Below are 23,778 nucleotides of genomic sequence, written 5' to 3' on the forward strand. Positions count from 1 at the left end.
ATTTAAAGATGTAAAAATTAACATTAAAGTAATTTAGAATATGAATTAGCCATAAACAATAGAATATTTATAAATGAACAGTAACCTAGATTATCAAATCAAAAAGTTCATTGTGAATTTATGACACCTAACTAAAGTTATTGAATTGAACATTATTGTTTTTGTTTAGTGTTGCCAACGATCTCAAACTAATTTTAATTTGGCACATAAATTATGTCATTTTTCATGTGCTTTACAATCTGGGCTAATGGTAAAACAATATATCTGTCTATCTATTCACTTTTGTGAAGCAGGACCAAATTCTGATACTGGATATTTCATCTTTCTACATTTTACAAAATTATTTTCATGATTTGTTATCATTATATATTTTTTCTTTTGTCAAATCAACTTAATTTATGTGGTTCAGATAACATAACATATTTTGAGTTTCTGTTGATTAAACCAATCTCCATTGTATTAACACATTTTTTTTTAATTCAATGAACTTAAAATTTTAAGGCAACCAGGTTACTTATTTTAAGTTCAACCAACAATAATTTGTTACAGTGTACCTTTATGATATTAACATGCTCACTCTCTCTTCTTTTTGTTAATGTGTAAAATCTTTTCACCATGTAGTTCTTTAAAAGCATTTAACTTTTCACTTTGACATTCAAATCTGGTGATGAAAAGGAGATGCTGGTCGATGAAAGAGTAATTAAGGTTCATGTAAAAATGATAGCACTTTTATCCAAGGTCAAATAGCCCTTGAGGCAAACGAGCTGTTTTCTTCACGTGCAATGTGTACCAGTACACACTCAACTAAATCACGTAATGTCATCACATCATTTGAGTGATCCCCGGCAGTGAGATTGCACCTCCACTGGAATGAAACATTAGGATCTTGTGAGAAATAATTTTGAATCGTACTGCAATCACTGTTCTTGAATCCCAGGCAACTGCGATTCAAAAGTAGTCATAACTGCCGCAGGTTTGCAGTATAAGCGAGCGACGATGGTTTTTTTCCCAGAAGCAGAAATAACATAACATACACAGGAATGTTTGATGCATAGATTTAATTTTCCTACCACTCTCCATTCGAATAATATATGAAATGAACCTCCAAATGAATTTGCAGGAAGACTCTATAGTAACAATGTAATCTTGGTGTTAGAGCACAGTTGCAAATGGATTTCTGTCTGTTGTAATTTCATAAGATGCATTCTGGGGGGTCACCTTAAATGGTGTCACCATTTTTTAAAGGCAAAACTATCCTGCATGCTGTCAGCAGAGAAATCTTTGCAATGCGGTTGGGTTTTTTTGCCATCAATTTGTGTAGTATCATGTCCTGTCGTGTGGAATATCTGTTTTATTAAGTGGGATTGGCACAGGTGAGTAATTTTATATCCAGACGTCCATAATAAAGTCAGGGTGTCTTCTTACTTGTGCTTTATGTTGTGCTTAGTTTAACTGATTGGAAGTTTTCTAATGTTTGCACCGGGCATAGCAGAACAGAGAACATATCCGAGATGCTTTTTGTCATGCGAAATGTGAAAGTTGCATTGTGTTTATCAATCCATCACACTTTCAGATGCACAAAAATATTGCATATTTTCCATAGAAAATTCCCAGAGTCTGCTCTTTTCCATGAATGTGATGGCAACATATTGCAAGTCAATCAGACACTAATCCGCTAAAGTCGATCAGGCTGGTTAAAAATGGCTGCACAGGTGCAATCAGATCTTGATTACGCAGTTGGATGTATCAATGTCAGACATCTATGCCTCTTTTTCGGTCTCATATGGGAAGGAAAAAGAAAACTTTTGTGATTGCATGTCTGGAAGTGTTTCCATCTGTCTTTCTCTTGGGGTAACGGATCACGGCAAAAGGAAGCCGATTTTTAGTCACTGTTGGATCTTGCTCATATAGAAAACATGTTACTTGAGGATTAAAAAAGTCAGCAACTTTCACATTTCTAAATGAGAGGTTCATTTGACACTGTGTTGCCTCCTCTAACACCTGTCAGGCTATCTGTCACGGGTTGGAGGTCTTCTCCACCACCATGATATTACCCCTTATACTGCAAATCCACTCAGCATTTGCAGAACTTTTCATACGTCAAACGATCCCACCCAAATGCCCCATAGGACATAACTCGGAGCCTAAATTTAGGCAATATATTAGGAGAACCTTTAACTGGCCCCAACTGGCTTTGCTTTTTTGTTTGCTGGGACATATAACACTGGCAAAGAAATGGGCAAATCAGCTGCTTCTATTGAAGTTCTTCTTTATAGTGACTGAATAGTGAATTTGTCTCAGAAAGTTATGACTTTTACTGACTGGCTTTATTCGACCGACAGTTATGAGGCGTCCCTTGTATAGCTCTGTATGTTCTTTTAAAAAGGTTAATAGTAATCCGATGTCTTAACTAAATTAAAACGAAGAGGAACTTCCAGTATTCTCTCCGTCATTCTCCTTTCAGCGGGAGACTAAAAAGCCACACTTTCCCTCGCCAGTCCAGAGGAAACCCGATCAGATTGCTCGTTAATTTCATCATTTCAAAGTTTTATGGATTTTCCAGTTGGTGCACTTTTCATAAACACGCTTTTCACCCCACACACCCCCTCCGGCCTCCCCTGTGTATGTCAGCATTTTCTCTGTAGGAAGAATCTGGAGGGCTGAAAGTTTATAAATAAGCCTTCTATCAAGTTCCACAACAGGTGTGACCTCCCTGTGTCCTAAAACTGAACACTTTCAAGGGCTGATATCTGAAAAGAGGGGGTTGGGAGCAGAAGAGTGGGGATTTACTGCTATCTAAAATAGAGACCTTCATCAACCACTGACTATTACCTTCCAAAGCGGTGCATGACTCCTGGCCTTAGTTTGTTTTACACAAAACACGCTTGCCCTTGCTTCTTCTTACTCGCACATCACGCTTCTAATCGGCCCATTAAAGTTGGGCACGGTATCGAGTGCAGCAACCGTAGCCATGATTAATAAACAGAATTTGCAGATTCTGCCAGAGAAAAGCTCTGGGATCAGTGAAGACCTTCTCTTGTAGCGGATACACACTTGCGCTTAAACCATATGTTCCATGACGAAATGCAAACCTCCTCCCTGCGAGCACTCATATACATTCCCATCTACGGACTAGAAGAAAATGATTGCCTTTTCTCTCAACAGACTCGTGGACTGTTCAATAGGAGTCTAATGCCCATGGCAGATGGACAGTAAGTGCTACGAGCAGCTCCTTTAAAGCTCACCACTGACCACATTATGATGTTTGCATCATTTACAGAACAGGCACATATGCTTTTATGCGGTGTACGCTCAAAGCACATGATTTCTCTGCATTCTGATTACATTTTTCCATTTTACACAGCAAGAAAACGTTCAATATTTCCACTAGAGCAGTTTTCAAGTTGCTTTTTTGCTGTTCAGCAGAGTCTAGTACCTCATCTGTCATTGTATTAACAAAGTGACAAAAGCTGGGTAGCGGTAACCCCTGCAGACAGTAGGGGTGTCAAAGGGCTTGTCCCAAGTACACAGGGATTTAAAATATATATATATATTTAACCTGAAGGGCACCTCCTTTACCCCTCACAGCAGTCTGAGGACAGCAAACAGGTGAGCAAGGGGGGGAAGGTTGTTGGATTATTTTACATTATTTTGATTAATTATTCAGATGCCTCCCATTCTGCCCGTAATGACTCGGTATGCTACGGTCAGACCCACTGAGCTTTCATAACTTACCCTGAATGACTGGCATGAACTTGAGCAACTACACTCCACATGATACATTTACACAACCTGCAAGCAATTCCAGGAAACTTTGTCATAAGGATACAGTTCTGCTTATAAGTTTACATGCATATATAAAGTGTGCGTGTATGTGTGTGTTGCATCCTCAAGCATTAATTACATTTTGTATTACCTTTTAGTTTTGCAGTCCCTGGTTTGTCCTGAGCTGCTCTTGAGTTTTCAAGTCCTTTCAGATCTTTGGTTCCCAGCATGCTTTTCACCCCACAGTGGCTCAGTGATACTAAGATCAAGGAAGCAACACAGGATATTAAGAATCAAGGGTACGTAGACATTTGTGCAGTTTAAAGTTGTTGTTTTTTTAACAACGGGTAAACATGGGGTATGTAAAGTTGTGAGCACACAACTATAGCTTGTGAAACATCTGTGAGCATTTATGCATTTAGACAGATGTGTTTATCTAGTGCATTCAAGCTATACATGATTTTAGCAGTGCATGTGTTTCCTGGAAAATGAACCCATGACCTTGGAGTTGCTAGTGCACTCAATGTGTTTTGCTAGCCCCCTTCCATCAGGAAATGGATCAGAGCCATGTCTGTCTAATCTTGGTACTTCCTTTACAGTAATATTAGCAGTAAATAAAAGAAGTTTGCATTTAATTAATTTAAGGGTGCATAACATTATTTGATTGAAGTGTGTTATGAATTATTACATTGGGAGCACGATGGGAGTTTGATTGGACAAAACTCTGAATGTGGCTAATGATTCAGTGAAGAGATAAACAGCTGAAACAGCTCCACGTCAAATGAGAGATTAGTATACAAGACCAAATGCACGGGGCACAGAGCACCCTTTGTCTTACCCCCTATCGGAGAGTGTCAAAAGCGTATAAATATTTCAGAATGAGGTGTGCGCACGGGCGAAACTCCCCCATCAGGCATCTGCTCTCTGGGTTCTCGGAGGGAGACAGGTGCAGATGCATGAAAGAGGATTTCATTTCTAAAATAGTATTTAGCATTTTCCTTCTTTTGTGGAGATCCCTGTCTGTGAGAAATTCTCATGTAATCATACACCGCGCTCTCAGAAAACTTTCAAAGTTGATCCTCTGAGACATATGGTGGCTTATCCAAAAGAGAGGATGGCAGGAAAGGGGGTGAGGAGGGATTTATATATTCAGACAAAGAAAAAAGGACACTCAAACTGCACAGAAAGTGGCTTATAAAGTAGTTAAATCTGAAGTATGGAAAATGGTTTATAGTTTACACACTTAGAAAAAAAGGTTCAGTTGGGTTCACTATAACTCAAGTGTTCTTGACTAGTGTTCTTTAAAGAACCATTGCCAAAAAAAGGTAATTTACTCCCCCTCGTGCCATTACAAACCTGTAAGGCTTTCGTTCATCTTTGGAACACAAATTAAGATATTTTTAATATTATCTGAGCGTTTTCTTTACAGTCCATTGACCGCTATCCAACTACCACTTGGACACTTCAAAAAGTTCATAAAGAGAACGTATAAAACGAATCCATATGAATTGAGTTGTTTAGTCCAAATTTTCTAAGGAGACGATCGCTTTATACGCTGAAACAGATTTGAATTTAGGCTCTTATTCACATATAAACATTTATCAAATCACACATCAGCAGTGGTAAACGGAAGCTCAAGCATGTTCACTGACGTGCGAGAACCAATATGGTTCATTCTCATGTTATGCAGTACGTTCGATATTCAGCAATAACCAATGAGGTTCATAGTCGTGTTAAGCAGCACGTGAGCTTCAGCAAGAACCAATGAGGTTCATTCTTGTGTTAGGCAGCACGTTTGAGCTTCTGCAAAAACCAACGAGGTTCATTCTCTTGTTACGCAGCACGTTTGAGCTTCCGCAAGAACCGACGAGGTTGTTCTAATTAAAACTAAATTCATAAAATTAACTCATGATGGGAACCCCTAAAATGTTTAATGAAGCCACCTGACAGAACCCTTTAAGGTTCTATATACGGTAGAATATTTTCTTCTAGAAGTGTTTAATGGAGTCCAAAAGTCTGAAATTGCTTCTATTATTTAGCATTCCTTTCTAATTTAATATGAAATGCACTTTTAGTTTGTCTCCTTTATACTTTAATAGCAGCAGCAGTTGAGCTGCATAAGCTACACAGATTTGTAAAAACAACAACAACCTGATGATCCAGCATGAGTTTCTTGTGCTTCAATGGAGCTGGTCACCTCATGGGGGCTGCCATGTTGAGATCACATGACATTCTGAATACTACTCAGTTGATCTTTTATTATTATTATCACATTTGTTTGTTCTACCATGATCTGTCTGAATACTTGATTCCGATTGGCTGGAAGGTGTGCAATAAGTTCGGAGTAATTGACGACTAGCCGTTGAATTAAAACACACCTGAGGTGGTAATCCATTATTTTCGAATAATTCAATGGACCAGAGTCAATTATTTCACTTATACTACGGTTAGCTTACCACACCTAAAGACATCTATTATATTTCAAGACATTTGTCAGGTTTTTGTCCTTAAAACGCTCTTGTGGGTAACGTTAGGACTAATTTCTTACGCATCTCATCCCCGCCTACGTTGTTAATTCCAAAACGAAACTATCTGAAGTAAATCAGCGAATAAAACACTGACACAATGATGAATAAGTAACAATACTATTTTTACAATAACATTTCGTTTTACTGAATAGTAAAACATAATTTCTTACTTTATCTTTGTAAAGAAACCTCATTGCTTGGTACTCTCTGCTGTCTCAGGCGACGACATCTCTTCCCGTCAGCCACGGTAACTTCTGTTGGCTGCAATTTGCAACCTCACCACTAGATGTCGCTAAAAATGGCCACACTTTTATGCAAATTATATTATCAGAAAAGGCTTTTATTTGTGCTCAAAGGATAAAATAACGGAGCTGCATCCCTAAATTAAGCCATTGATAGCGAACTAATGCAAGAGAGAGAGAGAGAGAGAGAGAGAGAGAGAGAGAGAGAGAGAGAGAGAGATTACGTTATAATTAAGTAACGTTATAACGTTACTTATAGCGAAACTGTTATCTGTTTCAAGAACAGCAGTGTTTTACCTCACTAGTGAGGAATGTCATGTAGCTTTTAAGTTGCGCGGTATACAGGTACTGGAAAAGTACTGTAATATAGTATTTCAAACGGTACAATATCAAGTTCTATTTCCTTTCGCTCCAGACCGCCAGAGGCAGCGCTGAAAGCACTAGTGGAAAATCCCTCGCGAATGTCAAATCTGGCCATGTGTCCGGGCTTTTGCTCCAATTCTCACTCAGGTGATATTGATCAGGCAGAGAACATGAACCCTGGTTATATAAAAGCTTAACCTTATATCTCTTTTTTGGTTCTTCGGACAAATAATTCGCATATGCTGACAAAACACAGGTAGACTGCTGCGAGTCTGCGACATGTTTTGGTTCTTTCTGCCAACCAGTTCGCGACCACGCCCATATCGTGACGTCACATTTGACTCCGGCGAACATCCCTTCAAAACGTTTCTTTCTCATTCTCGCCTGATTGAATCTATATATATTTATATAAAATATTTTGTTGCAGCTTGCTGCTAAAGAGTTCTTCAGGATATATGCGCGAGCGGTTTCGTCATTTTCATAGCCTCACATATCGGATTTTCTCACGAGTTGGACGTGTTCGTTGTTCACGACGATCGCGAGTGATATTTTATAAGCATAAAGCTTTGGAGAGGCTTCAATCTTCTGGTTGCCTGTAAGTTTGAATACCTCAGTGAAGATATGCACTCCGACTCGGAACCGGCTGCCTTGGCTTGAGAGCGTATGTGTGTGTGACGTGTGTTCATCGCTGTACGGATCACAAACAAGTGAGGGCGCTGTTCCGAAGTTCACCGCGTGGTGGCAGTGTGCCACCCAATCTGACGCGAAACCGCCAAATGTGACAACATAGAGGAACAAAATGGATAAAGCAGTTGAATCCATAGGTTGAATCTCACTTAACACGTCCAAAGCTAATTAATAATAAAGAGAGCAGTAGAAATGTGCATTTACTAAAAGAAGAAGAAGATGAAGAACCATAAAATCTGGCCAATCTGTCACTTGCCCATCCTGACTGGTACAAGACAAGAGATGGACTGGTGAGTGCAACATTCAAACGATCTAATTTAGATATTTATTTTCTTTTAACACTGATCAACGCACATAAGATAATGTCATTTAAATAACACGAAAGCATCAGCGTGCGTTTGACACTCTAGAACCAACGTTTAGATCTCATATTTGCTCTTAGATAGTTCATTCAGGTACAGAAGTAAGTAACGTTACTACAGAAATTGAATAAAGTTATCAAATGTCAAATAACACTGGATAGTCTTCACTGGTACTGTACATTAAACCGGTAAATCCTTACAATTCAAATTACAAAAGTTATTTAGTGACAGACAGCAGCATGTATAAAGGCCCTTTCACACCAGACGCGTACACGAAAAAGCGAAACGAAAAAGCGAATAGTTCGCGTGCGAAATAGGGACAATTTGAGGAGGTCGTTCAGACAGTGGCACCGCATCTGACGAGACAAACCACTAACTTTCAGGGAACCAATCGGTCCGGAGCAGCGTCTGGCAGTCTGCTGAGGTGAGGGCTACGTTTACATGCAATCAAATAAACAATCCACTGTGTGTGATTGGCTGAAGCCTTTTCTGTCGCCGCAAAAGTAAAAAAAAAATCGACATCGAAGCGAAAAAAAAAAAGTCGTTTTTTCGCCGCAGCACATTCGCGTTCGGTGTGGAAGCACTCATTACACAACAGCTGATCAAAAAATAAAACCATCGCGCGAATTATTCGTGCGTCAAAATCGCGTCCAGTGTGAAAGGGCCTTAAGGCTGATGTTCAAAACAATCACTTTAGCAATGGTTGCACTATTTTTCTGTTAATTTGATAAAATTATTATTTTTTGTTCAATAGATATACAGTATTAGCATTAAAATGTTAATATAAAAACATATTTTAAAAATACAGACAAAATTATTTTAAAAAGTAAAGATTATGAAAGCATTGAAAAACAATTTATTAATATAGATTTACAGTAGTAACAACAATACATATTTTATTATATGATATGATTCATATTATATATTTTAAATATGGTTTCATCATAAATATGGTGGACACTGATATTTACCATCTGATTCTAACAAATGTATCAAATGTAACGTCAACAAATGAATCATGTCAACAAATGTAAAAGTCAGCCAGCTATTTGTTATCATGTTAATTATTGTACCTTTCGCCCCAACAGCAGGTGTTCTTTTTACCCCAAATACCATACTTTTGTATGGTGCATTGTTATGAGCGCAAAGAAAACAGTCTCTCTGAGACTCCCAAGTACCACTGAATGATACAAAATCGCTTGGATGTTCAAATTGTCATCAGCAGTCCACAGCACGCAGCTTCTATATAGTGCAGACGCGATGTCTTTCGAAGCCAAGCAATTTGCTCATTTTGAGAGATAAAGAGGGGAGACACGGTATTGCTGAAATTAGTTCTAACAATTACTATTTTGATGTGATAATGTTGATTAATTTACTAATAAACATCTGAAATAGTTTCACTTGTAATGACATGGAATCATTAAATCATTGAAAAATATAACAGTAAGAGCTCAGTACAACGTAAAATCAGAACTTCATTTTTAATTTAAATAAATAAACAAAAAAGTAAATATTTAAATGATGCTTTGGATGAACAATATATAATATTCTCACCAGAGCACCTCCACCAGTGGCATGTACAATTGAAGCTTGTGATTCTGTTCGCTGAAGAAGTTGTGCTTTTTTTTATGGCGAGCAACTTCTATGTCGGGCTTGATCAGATGGTGATAATAATAATAATACATTATATTTATACCGCACTTTTCATCAGAGATCAGTCAGTGGATTGAGGTGCCCTCAAGGAGTCAGGGAGGGCATTCCACAGATGCGGGGCAGCAGTACAAAAGGCCCTGTCTCCCATTGTCCTGAGTCTGGTTCTGGGTATGTGGAGGAGGTTTGAGTGAGTGGAACGGAGGGAACGGGTTGTGGTTTGTGGGTTGATAAGTCAGCGGCCTGAAGAAAAACGATTCAGTGGAATTGGCGTTCGGTGCCACTTTATAAAGGCAGAGCGCCAACCGCTATTCACGCACTTAAACCCCGTTGCATCAGCTGGTTTTTTTTCTTTTTCTGCTGGTCTCCTGCTGCTGGTCTCTTTCTGCTGGTCTCTTTCTGCTGGTCTCGTTCTGCTGGTCTCGTTCTGCTGGTCTCTTTCTGCTGGTCTCGTTCTGCTGGTCTCGTTCTGCTGGTCTCGTTCTGCTGGTCTCGTTCTGCTGGTCTCGTTCTGCTGGTCTCTTTCTGCTAGTCTCCTGCTGTTGGTCTCTTTCTGCTGGTCTCTTTCTGCTGGTCTCTTTCTGCTGGTCTCCTGCTGCTGGTCTCTTTCTGCTGGTCTCCTGCTGCTGGTCTCTTTCTGCTGGTCTCCTTTTCTGCTGTTTTTTTTCTGGTCGTTTTCTGCTGCATTAGAAACTTGTCAGTGCTGCCCTGCGACTTTTGATTAGAAATTAACTTCATGACTGAATCTACTTTATATCTCTCTCAGTAAGAAAGTTATAAGGCTGTTTTTGAAGTAATTAAACTCAGCTTGATTGCTAGTAGAGAGACGCTGCACTAACACAGGTAATTCACACGCACATCTCTCTCTCTCTCTCTCTCTCTCTCTCTCTCTCTCTCTCTCTCTCTCTCTCTCTCTCTCTCTCTCTCTCTCTCTCTCTCTCTCTCTCTCTCTCTCTCTCTCTCTCGATAGGCTAAATTATTCAAATAAATATTTTAATTCAATCAAATAAATGTTACCTTACCACACTACTTTATATCTGAGTCTGAGTTAAACCGGACAGAATGCTAGATCTAACGAGTAGTAGCTTACGAAAATATACATAATTTGAACCCTTCAATTCAGAATTAGCGCTACAAACATCAATGACTGCTTTAACTTCTCTCTGCTGGCAAATGACCATGGAATAAGCGGGATAATCCACGGCTGTGCATTAAGGCCCGGTTTCACAGATAGGGCTTAGAATAAGCCAGGACTAGGCCTTAGTTCAATTAGGTAGCTTTTAAGTAGCTTTTATAAACGTAATGAACATTTAATATTTAAAATGAATTATCTACCATGACATGAAAATGATTATTGGCTTTTATATATTCATTTTCAAATCCTGAAATGCTCATTTATAGGTTTAATTGAAGACATTGCAGATTTCGAATGCGTTTGCAGACATTTGGACTCTTGCAGAGCTTGTCTTGTTGCATAGTCTTCATTTGGTGATCTGTTTAGATCCTGTCTCATCTTGTCTTGTTTTGCCAGTCAACATAAAGTTCTGCTCAGTGGCTTGTCTCCTTAACTCAACAAAGCTTAGTGCAACTCGGTTCAAAGATTTAATTGTGTTTTGCAAAGGATGTGCTAGACAAAATGGCAAAGTTACAAGGTCTCTTCCGCTGTTAAGCACCATGAAGAAAACCGTTGTGATATTAAGACTAATATCTTTGACATTGTCTTGTGATGCTTGTGTTAAAAGGCCTGTTTATTTTCATCATTAAAAGAATGTGTTGTCTCCTGAACACGCGGGTCGAGCTTGCACTCCCAGTGAGGCTGTGCGTCTTGTTTTTTGTTTAGATTTTTTTTCTTTCGTTTTTCCATTCCAGTCATCAAATGCCGCTCGCAACATAATGAGAGATGTGGCAATTAATTTTCTTTTAATCAAGGTCGAAATGAAGTAAATTGGTACAGCTCTGCAAGCCCTCATTTTCTATTTTTGCAGTGATGCAAAACAAATACGATAAAATTATGGCCCTCCTCACCTTCAGTAATTAGAAAGCGTGAATGATCAGAGAAGATGATATGTGATATACAGCGCCTGCAACTCTCTCCCCCAGAGATCACATTTCGTCTCTTTTGAAACAGATGACCATGTTTTCCTCCCCACGCTCCACGCTCCCTGCTCTCCTCTTCCTTTTTTTTTTCCCCCTCCGCATTTGAGTTACAGACAGAGAGAGCAGCTCAACGTGACATTGACTGCTGTGTTGTTGTAATGCCTCTCAAATCTTATTAAAGACCACGACTGCAAAAGACCTCGCTGACTCCACACATTTCCATTAACTATGTTGTTTCAGTATCCTACAAGCTGATTAAGAATTTATTAAAATTAGATTTTAACTCTGCGCCCAGATATCTTATCAGCACCATATGGCTGCATGACGAGCATTGTTGGTAGACAGCGTTAATAAACACAGAGGACTGGCCTTCCTCCACTGTGTGCCCTTTTGAAATTGTGCCACTATTTATATCACTGGTTCTCTACAGGTTTTGCTTTAGGACACAGATTTTATGTTGCACTTTCACAGTTGCACAGTTGTTTGTCGTACAAAAGTGTCCTTAAAGGTGAAGTGTCATATTTTGAATGTAACAACTATTTCTGCTCTCCCAGCTTAATTTGTTCAGCCATATAGATAAATCAGCATATATAGATTTTTTGTTTTGTTTATTGATATATACATTTTTGGCTGATGTTAAAAATGGAATAGTGCATTCCTATTTCCCTTATTTTTACAATTAGATTACCTTTGTAATCTTTATTGAACACTTTTCTTAAAAAAAATGACAAAAAAAAACAACAACAACAGATGACTGAATTAAGCATGCACAATATATTGGTACCATATTGGTTATTTGCCTATATTAGACATTTTTTTGATCAATATCAGAGAAATAGGCTACTGGATATTTAATAGTGCATGCTAATTTTTACATTATGCTCTCTCGTCTAACACTCACTTAAAATTAATCTGTAAAAAAACGAATAATTCAATAACGCTCTTAGATATTATCTTTTAAAAATGTTTTTTTTTTTTTTTTTTTTTTTACTGTACAATATAATGTTGTCATGCATTATGTTCATTGGTAGAATTTAAATGCATTTTAATGGCTGTTTGTTTGAGCATACCAATGCTGTGATATTAGGGAGGGGTTACCTCTTTGCCTGACCAATGACAGGCTGGGACATCATTTTAGCATTTTTGATGACGCTAGTGGCGCACTTTGTATTTAATGTGTTGTGGGTAATAATATTTTGCTTGATATTTTTTTCCACATCTGCCTAATTTGGCTAGCTTCTACAAAATGACAGATGAATATGGACCAAACTACTGTAGAGTTTGATTGGATGCTTGTTGTTAACAATAAGAGATATAAGAAGCATTTTCTCCTCCCTTTTAAAGTTAATAAGCCTGTTTATTTTGCCATCCTATTCCTAACTATGCACTATTATATGCTTTGTTGCAGTTTATTATTTACATTTCCCCTGCTGCCCATGACCCTGTCGGAACAGACCCGCAACACACACTTGGGCTGCCACGTACCAGTTGAACCTCTGCTGTATAGCTTGATTGGACGCACAGCCATTGACGTCAATTACAAAAGGTACATGTTTATCCTCCCTATTATTAGGTCATCATGACCAACCATTTGAGAACCACTGATTTGTATTTTACTGTAGGTGAATGACTGCAGATTCTCTGAGTTCTGAATACGTGTGCTAAGATGTTGATTTACGTTTACCTGCATGTTTAGAGAGTTTCAAATAATTGGATAAAGCGTTCTCCTATGCACACATGCCAGTGTTTTTGTTTTGATTTGATATAATGTGCAGACAAGGCTCCACACTTTCATTTCCTGAGTAAGTGATTAAGGAAGTGACCACCTACCTGTTATTGTGTGTGAGTGGGACAAATAAATGAACACATTGTTACTAGGGGGGGGGGGGTTCCCAAACATTAGTGGCAGTGATCCGTGTTCTTATAAGCTTGGTTACTTAAACACCTCTTAAAAGCCCTTCATGCTTATTTTTGTAGGTACATATGTAAGGTATACTGTAGACGAGTGATAGAAAAAAAGAAAGAAAAAAAAAAGGCTGAAGAGAGCATTAACTAAAGTCAGCAAAGAGGGGATAAAATTATAACAGCTGCGCAGTCGGTTAAACTTCTCCATCTCCACCTAATTCTCTCCCTCCCTCTATTCGCCCATCAACTCACAAAGCTGCTCCTTATTTACCGAGCACAGGCAGCTGCCAGCACTCTTCACTTCCGGTTGGAAGACAGGCGCCTTCTTCTAGAGGACATTGCTTGTACATATCTTTATCTAATTAAGGTAAATGCCAGTTGCCTGCCCTTCCACGATATGCCAGTGAGTTTCACAGTCGACCTTAATTACTCTCTAACAGGGATCTGTCTGAGGACAGGTATCGAAACAGAGAGAAATTATACTTTTTCCTCTGACAGTTGTATTCCATCATGTACAGGTGAAACTCGAAAAATCTGAATATCATTTATTTCAGTAATTCAACTTAAAAGGTGAAACTAATATATTATATAGACTCATTACATGCAAAGTGAGTTATTTCGAGCCTTTATTTGTTATAATTTTGATGATTATGGCTTACAGCTTATGAAAACCTTTTCACAATATTCTAATTTTGAATTTGGGGTTTTCATAAGCTGTAGGTCATCAAAATTATAACAAATAAAGGCTTGAAATATCTCACTTTGCATGTAATGACTCTATATAATATATTAGTTTCACCTTTTAAGTTGAAATAAATGAACTTTTTCATGATATTCGAATTTTTCAAGTTTCACCGGTAAATGTGTTTTTGAAGTGAATGCTTTGTCCTTGATAAAGTGATTTTAAAGCACATTTTTGTAATTTAAACATTATATAATGTATTGTAATAAATTGCAGGGTACTGTACCTTCAAGCAGAAGTAATTATTTTAAATCATAAAGCTAACAGGGTTCATATAACAGCGTAAAAAGTTAATAGTAACTTAGTTATAATAACTGAACTGATTTAAGTATAAAAATATTATAAATAATGTTTATTAATTTATTTAAACTATGCACATTTTGATCTGAACACAAAACTGTAATTCATCTTTATATATATTTTTTGAAATCTTACAGTATATGTATATATATACATATATATACATATACTGTATATAATATATATATACACACATATACATGCAGAATAATGTATTGTTTTTTTTTTGCTCTGTGATATCCTCTACAGAGAAAACACACACACACACGTATAATATTATTAATTAATTCATTTATTTGAAATTTTTTAGACATGACACTTATTTTGTAGAACGACCCGTATGGGTTTTTAAACCCCCATCTTAATTTGTGGTCAAAATGAAAACCTTTAACTACCTCAGCTCTGTTTATTTTGCCTGTGTGGATGGTGACCGAGGAACAAATGGCCCGAGATTTGCTTGCGACATTCATTTCTGTCACTCCCTTTTGTTGCAACAAACACCTAATAATTTAAGCTAAGTGTCTTCTTTTGGTGTATTATTCATGCAATGCGATTGAGAGGAGACAACGTGTTAAAGCCCATTATGTTAGAGGTGATTATACTCACTGAATCCGGTGTCAAGGCTTTCTGCTTGCGTAGGGCAAAGGTGTCCTCGCATTAAAAATGCTTACATGTCAGCAGGGCCATATGGACAGTGCTTTATCACTTTGTCAATGCAGACGTTAGGAGTGATATTCATCAGTTTGTCAATTTCTATAGTTCTCAACGGTTTGTGTTTGTGTAGTTAAGTTTGCATGGAATGTACTAAACTAAGTATTGTCTTTGCTCCAATTATTCATACACCCCTCCCATTCCAGTTAGGCAGCAACAGACACCTAAGAGAAACACATTTTACCTGCCCTTTTTGATGACAAAATATTCTTGTTTATGTCACACTAAGAATAATGTTGCTGCTGGAAGTTCCCGTTTATACCAGCTGTGTTGTTTTCCTCCCTCTTTTAATAGCAATGACCAGTGAAAAATTCAACCAAATATGTGGACAGAAGGAAACTAATTGCTTTAAGTGGTTCCACCTAGCAGTATGGCTCTTCTAACCTTGTCCTACATTGCGATTAGCTTTTAATGTTTCATAATTAGTGATGGCACTGGAGAAGAAGTCAGAAGGCTAAGGGTTTGTTGGGTCTGCCCTTGAGAGCCGCTCTAATGAATCAATGGATGGCAATAATTGTACTAGTCATTACTGAATCAAGTGATCTGCAGAATAATGTATTGATTTTTGCTCTTTCTTACTACATAATTATTCTGTATCACAGTATTGCACCATCAGGGGAATCAACTGAAGGGCAAGTAGAATCCCTTTTGGAGTTTTGGATCTGTCTTGTTCGTTTATGAAATAGAGAAATTAAATTTTTTTTTGTTGAGATTTTCTTTTTTTTAAGTTGCAAAACAATGTATAAAATGAAGCTTTATCAAGAGGCTATTCTATGTGTGCGCTGTTTTTTCTCTCTTTCATAGTTCTTGCGTTACCTCAGATAAGTTATTTTGTGTAACATGATGTTCAAACAAACCATTTAAAAGTGATGAACCCAACAGTCTGAACCGCAGAACATGAGCTTTACCTCTGAACATTGTGGGCTTGTGGGGCTATTTCATCATTAAATATGTACCGTTTGTAACAGTATCCCACAGGCAATAATAGGATGGGGATTTAAACTATGAACATGTCTTTCAATATTTATCAAACAGCAGATTTGAAATATAATTGTATCCCACTTTAATAGATAAAAATGTGAAGAGCTATCCTTATGTTGTCTTAAAAATGATTTTATGTAAAGACACCTCTAATAAGCAATGCTGGTAAAATAATCAGTATTATTTTATCATTAAGCTGATTTTTTTTAGTTCTTAAAATTCTCTCTCTCTCTCTCTCTCTCTCTCTCTCTCTCTCTCTCTCTCTATATATATATATATGTATATATATATATATATACATACATACATACATACATACATACATACATACACATATATATATATATATTATTTTATATAGTAAAATAAAATATATAGTATATATATATTTTTCAATTGATGTTGATTCGGTTTTAAAATGTTTGCAAAAGTTGATTTCACAAGATTATAGCATTACCTTGTTATTTGACTATGCTATTGATTACCCCTTATTCTTTTTTATGTCGAGCAGGGCACATCACAAAACTGCTAATTAGCAATAATCTGTTTGTCAATAATTCACAAGAGTGCAGAATTTAGATAAGGAGAAGTTCAGGTTTGAAATACATTATCACAGCTCTTTTTGTCCCTTGAGGGTATTTTGTTGTATAACCTTCATGATTCTGTATTATGAAAAAAAAATAGCTTCAATAAAAATGTGATTAAAGGTCATTTTCAATTTTGTACAATGTCTGCATGTTTAAAAATCTATTTTTTTTTAAATGACAAAAGCAAACAAACATGTTAATCATTTGAAATTTCACTTCTTTTTAGTTCTTGTTCAAAGGTAAAATGGTTCAATTGTGTGCATTGAAACATTCAAAATGGTTTATAATGGTAATTAAACAGCAGAGGAGGGCTTTTTTTCCCCCATGGATTTTATTAAAACAAGTGTCATCAGGATTGTGAATTCAGAAGGTGACCACAAGACACCCCAACAATGTCATATGAATGAACCGAATAAAAAGCCCCATATCATTCAGTGCAGTGCAGCTCAGATCAATACCACGGTGCAATTAACCTGACAGGGGCGGTGGAATCCATTCCGTGTTTTCCACCTCACTTACTGTGCTAACTGAGATATTCAATTAAAGATTCCTCTTCCCTCTCTGAAGCGGCTCTCCAGGGCAGATCTTCCGAGCGACCCGCCCTATGTTAGAAATAGGAAAATCCAATAATAACAACACAAGAAAAGAAAAAAATGAAAAAATGAGGCAACTTTGATCACGCATGCTCCCTTGTCATCCACCTTATACACAACATTTGTTCTAAGTTGGAAAGTCGCGGAAAAGCCAGGAAGTAACGTTACAGGTAAGACTTTTGTTTTTGGATGAGCTCCTCACTTGTCAAATGTAACTATTTGTGTTATAACTCCAGTGAGTTTGATATGATTGGTATTTGTGATAGAATAGATCGATTGTGTTTGTGTGTAATTCAGTTATTGCGTTTATACAGCTTCTGTCTTGAATAGAACGCGTCACTTAGTGCAGAACGTGAGAACTGAAACTCTGCGCACCTACAATCACACACTGTACATGCGGGACAGTCGCGGACCGCTTCAGGGAAACCGCGCGCTGGTTTCTATACGTTAGTCTAAAAGTAGTTCACAACTTTCTGATCGCCTGCGATAACTCGTGACTTGCCTGTCCTTACCTGTCCGCTCGATCTACAGTTATTAAAACAATGAGATATGTAGATTATCGATCGTGTCCCTGACACAAACTGTGGTAATATAAAGATCTGTAGCAAGTCGTGCTTTTCTTTGATGCCATTCTAGGTAATGTAAATATCAGTGTAAGACGAAAGAGAGTTTGACATTGGAGGTTTTATGAAAGCTTACACAACGTGATCGGGCACCTAACAGGTGTAAGTTAACGTTAAGCCATGCGAGTGCAAAGTGAAAGCACAGTGAACAAGTAACTTATGTAACTTACGTTGTGTTTTTGTGTATATATAGGATTTCTGTCAGTAATTTAGTATTTTTTCCGTGACACCTGACTTTTTTGTGATATGTTTGGGTTATGTAAATCTTCAATAAAGTGATAAATAATGGCAGTATTTTATGACAGGGTTTATAGTCCATTTAGTTTTGTTGATAGTAACGTTACTGTAGCTACAAACTGTTGTTATGGTTACCTCCATGAGCGAAAACAACTTTTTAATTTAGCGCACTCTAACTTGTAGTTGGTGAAACTTTTGATTAATCTGTTAAAGAAACAGAAATTTACTTAAATAATTTAAGTAAAAAACATTTTTTACAGACCACCCAACTTTTTGTTTTAGGGGTCAAATCTTAATTGGTTGCATTTGCATCATAAAACGACACGTTTGGAAGCTTGTATATTTACAGTGAAATCTCACCACTGCTGCAATTCTTTTCGTAAATTTAATATATATATATTTAAATATATAAATTGTTTTTAGCCATTATAATGCTCTCAGTGCCTTGCTCTCAATCAAAAAGAAATTGTTAGATATTATTTTTATTCTGAGCAATAGCCTATGCTCCATTGTATATTATGAAGTCAATAGGTCATTAGAGGACAGCAGTAAGGTAGAAGGTAACTTACTTTCTGTTTCAACTGTTTAGTCAGTTTGTCTTTGACAAAATGAACTTCTTATAACACTACACTGTTCATGTTACACGTATTGCTTTAATTAGCAATAACAATAGCTATGTAAAAAATGATTTCTGTCTGTGATTATTTATCACAACTTAAAATTCAATATTAGAAAAAGAAATAATGTGTTGTTTCAACTTAAAAAGGTACGAAGTTAAGTTTAATATTTAAGTAATCTCAACAAATTTTAAGTTGTTATAACTAATTGCAGCAACATTTCTACAGTGATCTCCACAAAATAATTGTGCATTAAGTACATAATTAGTATTACTCAGCTTTTTAAATACACAGTTTCATGAAGACTAATGTAATGTGAAAACACTATCATTATTATACAATATATCAAAACATTTCATAACATTTCCTCCTTTTGCCACCCTTCCTTTGGATGTACTGACTAATTATAAGGATTTACTAGCTTGTGTTTTCTAACTATTTTAGTGGTATTAGTTTGCGAGGTGTATTTCCTTTCATTATGTGTGTTTGTGTTGTGTCTGAAAGCAATAGCGTGTAAAAAGATCACTGCCACTTTAAACCCCAGAGTTTGCATATTCTCGCTGGATCTTTCTGCTTTGCTAATTATTGTGTTGTTTTCTGAGCAAATATGTCATATCCATGGCGACCAGGCAGGTTTATTGTCTTTCTCATGCAATGGTTCACATAAGTAATTAATTACTCTCTTTTCTCTCTCCCTGTCTCCAGTAAGCCAATCAGTTGAGGGGAAACATCTCGTGTTTAAAATGCCTGTGATATCCAAGAGAAGGTAAACAGAAACCTTGATGTTTAGAATCTAAGTGTTTGTGTGCCCTGAGCGTTTCGTGTGTGATGTGTGTGTGCGACCACTGTCTGTGGTGTGCGTCTGCATATCATACATTATGGTTTTGATCGTTATGCAAAATTATACATATTTAATAAGTAATTATGTGTGAGGACAGCCTTTTTGTGTGTCCTGGTCTCATACAAATGACAAGCCTTTGTGTCTAATCAATAGAATAATGAATGAATTCAGCATATTATAAAAAGCCTTAAAAGTCAAATTATTAAAGCTTTTTGAAATCTATTCGAAACCTTCACAGGTTGCTTGTAATTGGTTATTAATGTGGGCGTTATTAGGGACAAGCTTTGTTTGGGGCCCCGTCCCACAGTGTTGATCTGTAACATGTCTGTGGAATGTGGTGGCATGTGTCCCGTCCCCGCAGACACACTTCCATCTGGACAGCCATCCAGCCCGAACTGTCAGAGCAGTTTTACAGGTGTTGATCAGTCTCAGCGTCCATCTGCCTTGAATATTCCCTTCTTTACCTCTCTATCTCCATCTCTGCTATTCATACTTTAAGATGTTGCGTTTGATTTGCTTCAAAGTGCTGAAAGCTGATAAATGGTGGTTTTAACAGTAACACTAAATGCTTTCTAGTACAGTAGTGGTGAAAACCTTTTCATGTCATTTTTGTGATGTTTCTTTAACTTGCTTCAGTCAAAATCAAGGGGGGTTCGCTGAATTACTGCAAGTGTCAAGGAGCCGGTGCCACCTAAGACCTGCTTTCTTTGTTTCTCTGACCTTGGCTTTGAACCCGTATAACCCTTGTGTTCAAATGTACATTCATGATTCTGCGCTATGCTTGACAGCTCACGAGATGTAATGCAATTGCTTTTTTTACACCACCACTTTGTAAATTGCTCGCTGTAATGATTTGGTATCTGTATTCACACTATTGTGAACCCTTGTAAAATCTTCCGTTCTCAACACGCAGGCATGCATAGGCCACATGTTTGTTTAATAGTCATTATTATTTTTGTTTTAGTGCACTGGAAATGTCCTCTTTGCATGCTTGATCAACCAGTGGGGAAATCTAATATAATTGAGGTTCAAGGTGAATTGCATCCTGAGCATTTCCCCTTGACAGAAAGAGCATGCATATACTTGAGCAAAAATAAACAAATCACACTGACATCAGTAATATAGGCTTGATTTTGAAGGCATGGAATAAGTATCGATTTAAGCCTTCACTTCATAGATGAAAATGGCCTTTTTGGTAATTTGTCCTGGGTCCTTTCAATGCTGGAGGAGGCGAGCAAGAGAAACGGTTGGGGGGTGGGGGGTGAGTAAGTGAGAGAGAGAGAGAGAGAGAGAGAGAGAGAGAGAGAGAGAGAGAGAGAGAGAGAGAGAGAGAGAGAGAGAGAGAGAGAGCTAACAAGACAGAGAAAGGGACATACTGCCCCTTTCCGAGCTCATTATCATTCTTAATAAGTCTTAAGGAAAGAAGGAGCAGTGAGTGTAAATGCAAGGTAATCCTAACACTGGCCAAGGTTACTGGGGACAAAGGCACATGCACACCCCTCCCTGCTGGTTGCACTGGGACACAGAAAGAGCCGAACCCCCAGCAGCAGTTACAGAACCCTGCTAGAAGTGCATGAACTGATGCTTTCTACGCTGTCAAAATGTTTTGTCTGCTAACTTGAGCTTTAGGTGTTAACCATTAAAGGAACTGGTTATAAAAATATGTATTATAATATAAAAAAATATAAATAAATAAAATTATATTATTACACACTGTAAAACAAATTAATGATCAATAAGATTACATATTTTTGCATTGTTTTAACTCATCAAAATAAGTTAAGCAATCTTCAACTTTTTTTAAGTATAAATTCAACTCATGTTTTTAAGTCAGATTAATGCAATTTAAGTTGAAATGACTTAAACATCCAAGTTGATTGTACTTACAAATTTAAGGCAGCAGCTTTTTTTCTTTCTTTTTTTACATTATATTATATTATATTATATTATATTATATTATATTATATTATATTATATTATATTATATTGATGTAATTGTGATGTTAACGTATGTCCAACATACATTTTTTTGACAATTTGTTTTTAATTTAAATTGAATGAAATTAACTTTAATAATATTGCAATCAAGGTCAGAACTAAATGGGGTCAAAAAACAAAACAAAAAAACCCCCAGAGAAAGTATATATTTATTCTAGTTATTTATTGTAATGTATTTCAATTAATTGATTAAATTAAGGCATTTTATCTTAAATGATGGTTATCTTATGGTTAAAAGTGGGCTTCATAATTGTGAAAAAACACAAAATATTTATATTATTTATGTAAATATTGCAACATATATAAATAAGGTATTTTCAGACGCTGATATATGAGTGATTAATTATTGAAAAATCAATGAAATCATTCCAAATCTCAAATACGCACCTTTTGATTAAATGTTATTCAGATCATGTTGAATTAATGTTTTATTTCGCATAAGAGCAGTTTGTTAATGCTGCACTCCGCGGTATTAAACCAGCACTTATGTTTGCAGTGTGTACTTGTTTGCTGTCAGGTATTTATTACAGTTCTGAGAGGATTAAATGATTGCATGGACAAAGCTGTGTTTAGCTTACTGGCGAGTTTAGTGCATTATCTGGCTGTCTTGTTTTGAATGCCCCTAGTTTGGAGGTCTCCCTCATCTATTTGTAGGCCTATTTCATGCCCTCAGAATATTATACACATCACGCAGTGCATAAATATCATAATGAATAGCAGTATAAAAGCAGGTCTTGATTGACTGCAACGCTCAGTGTGAATATGCAGCAGCTAAATGAACAAACACAACACAGTCAGATCTGTTAAGCTGAGATTCAGAGGGAAGTCACATTTAAAGATGATTTACCCCCAAACAGATGTTTTGAGTCTCACTGTTTGTTCTATTTCCTGCCCTTTCAAAGGTTATGAGTGAAATGCAAAGCCTCAGCAGCGGTGCCCTCGGCCCGTAATTGCCCGTGTTTGTGCCACTGTTTTTTTTTTTCTGGCTCAGAGATGGAAAATGTTGAGAGAGCAGAGCACTGAACCTCTGGGAGTGCCTCAGCTTTGCACTGGTTGGCGATACAGCATCGGTCCGGTCCTGTCGGAGCTTCATTCCTGTTACAGCGCTCCCTGTAGTCTCAACCCCTCCCCGGTCCTGGTTAGGGTTTGTATGGCAACCTGCTCTCATCGCCCCCTTGGGGCATCCTGGGAGGCAGAGAGCCATCGCCATGGTGATCAGAGCACAGAACCTCCGCAAAGCAGTCCATTGTGACTGGCGCGCGTTGAGGTGAGAGGAACAAAATGTCACAGCAACAGGTTTTTTTTTCTTTTTGTTGTTTTTGCCTTTAATGCCCGTAGGGGTTTGTTTAGCCTTTGATTCATCTGTGCTGCCGTCTGCTAAACGAGTTGTTTGTGATATCTGTTAATTGCCTCTTTTAAGTCATCCGTTTTGGTGCACGGTAGAAGGGAACGGGAGGAAGTGAAAACAAATGAAAACTGAGTTTGCGTTCAACAATCCAGAGGGATGAGAGAAGCGTATTATCATGAGATGGTTATCACCCCGTTTGATTCATTTGTTTTTTGTACAAAACTTTTTTTATTGTAGGTGAATTTTTTTCTTTCTTTCTCAGTCTCAAGTATTTGTAAAAATGTCCTCAAGTATTCAGGGGTTTTAGTCAAGTATGAATCTTATAAGTGAATTCCCAGCTCTCACAAGCCAAACTTAGAGTGAGATTCTAGCAAAACTACAGGTTGTTTAATTTTACTTGAACTCCCCACTTTAATCTTCTTCTGAATGGATGTAAAAAAAAAGTCTCTTTTTTGTTGTTGCACTGAGCATATGAGATCGGTTGTTCTCCACTAGAGGCAGCAAGAACAAATTAAATCCTGCTGTAGGCTGATGCTGAGAGCCCCTCGCAGAACACTAAAGTCTTTCAATTACTGGAGAGAAAAAGCTCAAACTTATTTTG

At 37.2% G+C, this 23,778-nt stretch overlaps 1 protein-coding gene across 3 annotated transcripts in view; it reads left to right on the forward strand.

Moving 5' to 3' along the window:
• Positions 1 to 7,256: 7,256 nt before the first annotated feature.
• The window catches only part of casz1 (castor zinc finger 1), a 202,258-nt gene continuing 185,736 nt past the window's right edge, over positions 7,257 to 23,778 (forward strand). The window contains exons 1-3 of one of the 3 annotated variants that reach the window (XM_079587716.1): positions 7,257 to 7,875; positions 13,103 to 13,240; positions 19,696 to 19,756. The gene's annotated coding sequence lies outside the window, so the exon portion shown is untranslated. Of the gene's footprint in view, positions 7,876 to 13,102; positions 13,241 to 17,462; positions 17,684 to 19,695; positions 19,757 to 23,778 lie in introns of those variants that run through there. The other 2 variants (XM_079587717.1, XM_079587715.1) reach the window with 2 other exon arrangements.

The sequence above is a fragment of the Phoxinus phoxinus genome (genome assembly GCF_949152265.1).
Source record: "Phoxinus phoxinus genome assembly, chromosome: 18".
Classification (NCBI taxonomy): Eukaryota; Metazoa; Chordata; class Actinopteri; order Cypriniformes; family Leuciscidae; genus Phoxinus; species Phoxinus phoxinus.